This window comes from Saccoglossus kowalevskii, chromosome 21, assembly GCF_978046115.1.
Source record: "Saccoglossus kowalevskii chromosome 21, keSacKowa6.1, whole genome shotgun sequence".
Lineage (NCBI taxonomy): Eukaryota > Metazoa > Hemichordata > Enteropneusta > Harrimaniidae > Saccoglossus > Saccoglossus kowalevskii.
The window spans coordinates 15075436-15085061 of NC_140661.1; positions in this window are offsets into that span (position 1 = coordinate 15075436).

The following is a 9626-nucleotide window of genomic DNA, read 5'->3' on the forward strand; positions in this document are numbered from 1 at the left end:
AAAAAACGATTTTAAAATATAGATAATAGGTGCAAACATTCTCTCTTTGGAATGCTTAGCAAGATTTAGCAAGGCTGTACATAAATAATAAAAAAGAAACATGGTGAAAAAAAGAAATGACGGGATCTCCATATTATGCACTATATTTAACTTTTAACAAAACGATAATACATTTAAATTTGAAACTGTTACAGCTATTTTAATTATGAGCATTAGCAAACATCTTACTGAGTGAATTGTTATGCAAATTAGCAATTATCTCGACTTCTTTTTAGTGCACATCCCAGAACTTTAAAAAAAATAGCTCCTAGACGCTTTGACCTTTTGTTTTGAAATTTTCACAAACGATTGACAATGTATTTATCTTCAAAACGCTGTTGGGGCATTGTTTTTGGTTGAACAGTGTTACAACAATCGTACAGACAATCGTACTAGCCTGGGTGTTAATTTATGCATAAACTTGAAGTAGTGAAATTAGAGCCACTGCCCTGCAAAATTGACAACTGGTAGACAGTTTTCAAGACGGCACTTTCTTCATAATAAACTGATGTACCCATAAACCAATTTTGACAGGAAACAGAAGCATGGTTTAGAAGCTAATTTTTTTTAAATCACTTTTGACCAAAAAAGCAAAAGGGAGGTCTTCTTGGTTTCCTAATTAACTAATTAAAATACCTGTCAGGTAAACTGCATCTCTACCTTAAGGGAAAGTTTGACTCTTTTCTTTACTTATGCAAGAATCCCAAATTGTTAATTGTAAATCACAAATCATGGTTTAATGCTGGTCCATTTTGACTATTATAAATAGTCAAGACTAGTATAAACTAGTCAAGACTAGTATAAACTAGTCAAGACTAGTATAAACTAGGTAGTCAAGACTAGTATAAACTAGTCAAGACTAGTATAAACTAGGTAGTCAAGACTAGTATAAACTAGTCAAGACTAGTATAAACTAGTCAAGACTAGTATAAACTAGTCAAGCCTAGTATAAATGAACAGCAATTTATATGCAGCTTGTTTAAGTTTTCTCAGGATTACAGTTCCAGAGAGTCATACTAGTGGCCATATTTGGTGAGAAAGTATTTTAGATGCATTAAATAGCCGCTGAGTTCTCATGGAGCTCAAAAACAATGCAAAATTATTCGTATGTTTGCTCATACATGTGAGGTGCACTAATACATGACAGTTTAGACAGGTTTCTGGTTTACATGTACAGATGGTTTATTTTAAAGTGATTGTTTTTATTCATCAAGAATGTTTAGAATGCCGGTGCATATTGAAAACTCATTTCATCTTCACTACAGAGAATTTTATATACTGGTATATTTTTTACCCTTTGAGTGCCAGATATTTTTCCGGTCCAAAATTTAGTGCAAATATTTTCAACTTTTTTCAAAATTTTCACTAAATTTTATAACCATTTTGGCCCATACAGACATGTTTAGGTATTGCTTTTTGTTACGATCAAAAAGTTTGTCAATTTATACCAACATTACATATAAGGAGAAGCAAACTGTGTCATTTTTTGTTAGATGGTGCCAAAAGCTAACAATAGTGCTTGAAGTGTTTAGGTTAATTGCAATCTCAGAAAGGTCAGGGGTCAGATGTCAAAGATTAAACCGGCTACAACTGCCTGGTAACTTTTTTCCAATTCAATATATGTTACAGTATTTATTGTATGATTACAAAGTAAGCTTAAAAAAGCTAATTTTGATTTTTTGTGTATACTTATTTTTATTATATTATATTATAAATTACAATTTCAATTGGTTTCTGTATGCCGATTACAAAAAGGAGGTTTATGTACATACAGGTGTCTGTGTCTGGATAATTGTGTTAAATAGGAATCCACAAATAATTCCAGAATCACTGAGTGGATTCTTATGCAGTTTGGTACAAATGAAGATGCCTCAAGATGTACCCGGTACTGTTTATTTTTTGGTACAAAACTCCATGCATATTAACTAGGTAATTTGCATAATAAAAAAATTCAGCATGTTCATTCTGTATCTTTATATAAATGTCAAAAACCTTGTATTCTGTTATGTGTAGTTGCAAGGAATCAATCTATCTATTTTCATTGAATGTTTTGTCTAACAATTATTAACCTGAGTATTCCAATATGTTTTGTGTATTTTTGCAGGAGGTATCGTAGTAATTATTTTTGTATTTTCTTGATTTAGTGACAACCATATTATTTATCATCAGCTGTGGTTTTCACAAATTTGTTCATATTTATAAACACTGAGCCAAAGTGTCTTAAAGTTTTTGGTATCAAAAAATAATTGCATGCATAGTGATATTTCATATAACATAGAAAATTTCATTTTCTAGCTGTCTGGGTGCTGTTTGCAAAAAAAAGAATTTGAATATGGTAAAATTTCATCGTACTTGTTTGTTAATTTGATACCATAAAAGTCATAATGACAGTATCATATGCATTAAAAAAATATGTAAAAATTTACAGAAAACACAGGTAATGCCTTTTAACTCGTTATTTATGTCATTAATTAATTAATTAATTAATGTAGTCATTTTTCTGATTAATTATTACTAATTGAAGTAAAAATTTACAAATAATGCCATTTAAATTACTTATATAATAATTACTGTAGAATACTTTATTTTCGCTTGGAATTTATTTTCGCTATTTTCGCTGAAAGGATGTTGCCGTGAAAATAAAATCTAGCGAATATACTTTTTTTCTTATATTTCACATTTAACTCATCAAAAATCAGTGAATATAAATTCCACACAAGACTCCCAAAAAGCCTTTTCAGCGAAAATTAATTCCAGCAAAAATAAAGTATTCCACAGTATTCTAATTTAGCTGGTTCTCAGATTATTGCTAAATATTGCTGATATTTAGTTTATTACATTTTTTGTACTTATTAATCAGCTAATTACCATATATGATATAAGTTTGGCACTCACATGGGAAAACATTCAATCATATTTTGCCATAAAAGACAGTTGTGTTATACTTTCCAAAATAAGGTGTAGAGTGAGTAGCCACTCAGGAACATTTTTACAAGTGACTAATACATGATATATAAAGTGTTCTATGATTGGCTCACCAGTAATTATGATGTATACTCGGTAGCCACTTAGGCACATTTTTACAAGTGACTAATACATGATATATAAAGTGTTCTATGATTGGCTCACCAGTAATTATGGTGTATACTTGGTAGCCACTTAGGCACATTTTTACAAGTGACTAATACATGATATATAAATTGTTCTATGATTGGCTCACCAGTAATTATGGTGTATACTTGGTAGCCACTTAGGCACATTTTTACAAGTGACTAATACATAATATATAAAGTGTTCTATGATTGGCTCACCAGTAATTATGATGTATACTTGGTAGCCACTTAGGCACATTTTTACAAGTGACTAATACATGATATATAAAGTGTTCTATGATTGGCTCACCAGTAATTATGATGTATACTTGGTAGCCACTTAGGCACATTTTTACAAGTGACTAATACATGATATATAAAGTAGTCTATGATTGGCTCACCAGTAATTATGATGTATATTTGGTAGCCACTTAGGCACATTTTTACAAGTGACTAATACATGATATATAAAGTGTTTTATGATTGGCTCACCAGTAATTATGATGTATACTTGGTAGCCACTTAGGCACATTTTTACAAGTGACTAATACATGATATATAAAGTGTTCTATGATTGGCTCACCAGTAATTATGATGTATACTTGGTAGCCACTTAGGCACATTTTTACAAGTGACTAATACATGATATATAAAGTAGTCTATGATTGGCTCACCAGTAATTATGATGTATACTTGGTAGCCACTTAGGCACATTTTTACAAGTGACTAATACATGATATATAAAGTAGTCTATGATTGGCTCACCAGTATTTATGATGTATACTTGGTAGCCACTTAGGCACATTTTTACAAGTGACTAATACATGATATATAAAGTGTTCTATGATTGGCTCACCAGTAATTATGATGTATACTTGGTAGCCACTTAGGCACATTTTTACAAGTGACTAATACATGATATATAAAGTAGTCTATGATTGGCTCACCAGTAATTATGATGTATATTTGGTAGCCACTTAGGCACATTTTTACAAGTGACTAATACATGATATATAAAGTGTTTTATGATTGGCTCACCAGTAATTATGATGTATACTTGGTAGCCACTTAGGCACATTTTTACAAGTGACTAATACATGATATATAAAGTGTTCTATGATTGGCTCACCAGTAATTATGATGTATACTCGGTAGCCACTCAGGAACATTTTTACAAGTGACTAATACATGATATATAAAGTAGTCTATGATTGGCTCACCAGTAATTATGATGTATACTTGGTAGCCACTTAGGCACATTTTTACAAGTGACTAATACATGATATATAAAGTAGTCTATGATTGGCTCACCAGTAATTATGATGTATACTCGGTAGCCACTTAGGCACATTTTTACAAGTGACTAATACATGATATATAAAGTGTTCTATGATTGGCTCACCAGTAATTATGATGTATACTTGGTAGCCACTTAGGCACATTTTTACAAGTGACTAATACATGATATATAAATTGTTCTATGATTAGCTCACCAGTATTTATGATGTATACTAGGTAGCCACTCAGGAACATTTTTACAAGTGACTAATACATGATATATAAAGTGTTCTATGATTGGCTCACCAGTAATTATGATGTATACTTGGTAGCCACTTAGGCACATTTTTACAAGTGACTAATACATGATATATAAAGTGTTCTATGATTGGCTCACCAGTAATTATGATGTATACTCGGTAGCCACTTAGGCACATTTTTACAAGTGACTAATACATGATATATAAAGTGTTCTATGATTGGCTCACCAGTAATTATGATGTATACTTGGTAGCCACTTAGGCACATTTTTACAAGTGACTAATACATGATTTATAAATTGTTCTATGATTGGCTCACCAGTAATTATGATGTATACTTGGTAGCCACTTAGGCACATTTTTACAAGTGACTAATACATGATATATAAAGTGTTTTATGATTGGCTCACCAGTAATTATGATGTATACTTGGTAGCCACTTAGGCACATTTTTACAAGTGACTAATACATGATATATAAAGTGTTCTATGATTGGCTCACCAGTAATTATGATGTATACTCGGTAGCCACTTAGGCACATTTTTACAAGTGACTAATACATGATATATAAATTGTTCTATGATTGGCTCACCAGTAATTATGATGTATACTCGGTAGCCACTTAGGCACATTTTTACAAGTGACTAATACATGATATATAAAGTGTTCTATGATTGGCTCACCAGTAATTATGATGTATACTCGGTAGCCACTTAGGCACATTTTTACAAGTGACTAATACATGATATATAAAGTAGTCTATGATTGGCTCACCAGTAATTATGATGTATACTCGGTAGCCACTTAGGCACATTTTTACAAGTGACTAATACATGATATATAAAGTGTTCTATGATTGGCTCACCAGTAATTATGATGTATACTTGGTAGCCACTTAGGCACATTTTTACAAGTGACTAATACATGATATATAAATTGTTCTATGATTAGCTCACCAGTATTTATGATGTATACTAGGTAGCCACTCAGGAACATTTTTACAAGTGACTAAAAAATGATATATAAAGTGTTCTATGATTGGCTCACCAGTAATTATGGTGTATACTTGGTAGCCACTTAGGCACATTTTTACAAGTGACTAATACATGATATATAAAGTGTTCTATGATTGGCTCACCAGTATTTATGATGTATACTTGGTAGCCACTCAGGAACATTTTTACAAGTGACTAAAACATAATATCTAAAGTGTTCTATGATTGGCTCATCAGTGTTTATGATGTATACTAGGTAGCCACTCAGGAACATTTTTACAAGTGACTAAAAAATGATATATAAAGTGTTCTATGATTGGCTCACCAGTAATTATGATGTATACTTGGTAGCCACTCAGGGACATTTTTACAAGTGACTTAAACATGATATATAAAGTGTTTTATGATTGGCTCACCAGTAATTATGATGTATACTTGGTAGCCACTCAGGGACATTTTTACAAGTGACTTAAACATGATATATAAAGTGTTTTATGATTGGCTCACCAGTAATTATGATGTATACTCGGTAGCCACTTAGGCACATTTTTACAAGTGACTAATACATGATTTATAAATTGTTCTATGATTGGCTCACCAGTAATTATGATGTATACTTGGTAGCCACTTAGGCACATTTTTACAAGTGACTAATACATGATATATAAAGTGTTTTATGATTGGCTCACCAGTAATTATGATGTATACTTGGTAGCCACTTAGGCACATTTTTACAAGTGACTAATACATGATATATAAAGTGTTCTATGATTGGCTCACCAGTAATTATGATGTATACTCGGTAGCCACTTAGGCACATTTTTACAAGTGACTAATACATGATATATAAATTGTTCTATGATTGGCTCACCAGTAATTATGATGTATACTCGGTAGCCACTTAGGCACATTTTTACAAGTGACTAATACATGATATATAAAGTGTTCTATGATTGGCTCACCAGTAATTATGATGTATACTCGGTAGCCACTTAGGCACATTTTTACAAGTGACTAATACATGATATATAAAGTAGTCTATGATTGGCTCACCAGTAATTATGATGTATACTCGGTAGCCACTTAGGCACATTTTTACAAGTGACTAATACATGATATATAAAGTGTTCTATGATTGGCTCACCAGTAATTATGATGTATACTTGGTAGCCACTTAGGCACATTTTTACAAGTGACTAATACATGATATATAAATTGTTCTATGATTAGCTCACCAGTATTTATGATGTATACTAGGTAGCCACTCAGGAACATTTTTACAAGTGACTAAAAAATGATATATAAAGTGTTCTATGATTGGCTCACCAGTAATTATGGTGTATACTTGGTAGCCACTTAGGCACATTTTTACAAGTGACTAATACATGATATATAAAGTGTTCTATGATTGGCTCACCAGTATTTATGATGTATACTTGGTAGCCACTCAGGAACATTTTTACAAGTGACTAAAACATAATATCTAAAGTGTTCTATGATTGGCTCATCAGTGTTTATGATGTATACTAGGTAGCCACTCAGGAACATTTTTACAAGTGACTAAAAAATGATATATAAAGTGTTCTATGATTGGCTCACCAGTAATTATGATGTATACTTGGTAGCCACTCAGGGACATTTTTACAAGTGACTTAAACATGATATATAAAGTGTTTTATGATTGGCTCACCAGTAATTATGATGTATACTTGGTAGCCACTCAGGGACATTTTTACAAGTGACTTAAACATGATATATAAAGTGTTTTATGATTGGCTCACCAGTAATTATGATGTAGCCACTCAGGAACATTTTTACAAGTGACTAATACATGATATATAAAGTGTTTTATGATTGGTTCATCAGTGTTTATGATGTATACTTGGTAGCCACTCTGGAACATTTTTACAAGTGACTAATACATGATATATAAAGTGTTCTATGATTGGCTCACCAGTAATTATGGTGAATACTAGGTAGCCACTTAGGCACATTTTTACAAGTGACTAATACATGATATATAAAGTGTTCTATGATTGGCTCACCAGTAATTATGATGTATACTTGGTAGCCACTCAGGAACATTTTTACAAGTGACTAATACATGATATATAAAGTGTTCTATGATTGGCTCACCAGTAATTATGATGTATACTTGGTAGCCACTCAGGGACATTTTTACAAGTGACTTAAACATGATATATAAAGTGTTCTATGATTGGCTCACCAGTAATTATGGTGTATACTTGGTAGCCACTCAGGAACATTTTTACAAGTGACTAAAAAATGATATATAAAGTGTTCTATGATTGGCTCACCAGTAATTATGGTGTATACTTGGTAGCCACTCTGGAACATTTTTACAAGTGACTAATACATGATATATAAAGTGTTCTATGATTGGCTCACTAGTATTTATGATGTATACTTGGTAGCCACTCAGGAACATTTTTACAAGTGACTAATACATGATTTATACATTGTTCTATGATTAGTTCACCAGTAATTATGGTGTATACTTGGTAGCCACTCTGGAACATTTTTACAAGTGACTAATACATGATATATAAAGTGTTTTATGACTGGCTCACCAGTAATTATGATGTATACTTGGTAGCCACTTAGGCACATTTTTACAAGTGACTAATACATGATATATAAAGTGTTCTATGATTGGCTCACCAGTAATTATGATGTATACTTGGTAGCCACTTAGGCACATTTTTACAAGTGACTAATACATGATATATAAAGTGTTCTATGATTGGCTCACCAGTAATTATGGTGTATACTTGGTAGCCACTCAGGAACATTTTTACAAGTGACTAAAACATGATTTATAAATTGTTCTATGATTGGCTCACCAGTAATTATGATGTATACTTGGTAGCCACTTAGGCACATTTTTACAAGTGACTAATACATGATATATAAAGTAGTCTATGATTGGCTCACCAGTAATTATGATGTATACTTGGTAGCCACTTAGGCACATTTTTACAAGTGACTAATACATGATATATAAAGTGTTCTATGATTGGCTCACCAGTAATCATGATGTATACTTGGTAGCCACTTAGGCACATTTTTACAAGTGACTAATACATGATATATAAAGTGTTCTATGATTGGCTCACCAGTAATTATGATGTATACTTGGTAGCCACTTAGGCACATTTTTACAAGTGACTAATACATGATATATAAAGTGTTTTATGATTGGCTCACCAGTAATTATGATGTATACTTGGTAGCCACTTAGGCACATTTTTACAAGTGACTAATACATGATATATAAAGTGTTCTATGATTGGCTCACCAGTAATTATGATGTATACTCGGTAGCCACTTAGGCACATTTTTACAAGTGACTAATACATGATATATAAAGTGTTTTATGATTGGCTCACCAGTAATTATGATGTATATTTGGTAGCCACTCAGGAACATTTTTACAAGTGACTAATACATGATTTATAAATTGTTCTATGATTGGCTTACCAGTAATTATGATGTATACTCGGTTGCCACTCGGGAACATTTTTACAAGTGACTAATACATGATATATAAAGTGTTTTATGATTGGCTCACCAGTAATTATGATGTATACTTGGTAGCCACTTAGGCACATTTTTACAAGTGACTAATACATGATATATAAAGTGTTCTATGATTGGCTCACCAGTAATTATGATGTATATTTGGTAGCCACTCAGGAACATTTTTACAAGTGACTAATACATGATTTATAAATTGTTCTATGATTGGCTTACCAGTAATTATGATGTATACTCGGTTGCCACTCGGGAACATTTTTACAAGTGACTAATACATGATATATAAAGTGTTTTATGATTGGCTCACCAGTAATTATGATGTATACTTGGTAGCCACTTAGGCACATTTTTACAAGTGACTAATACATGATATATAAAGTGTTCTATGATTGGCTCACCAGTAA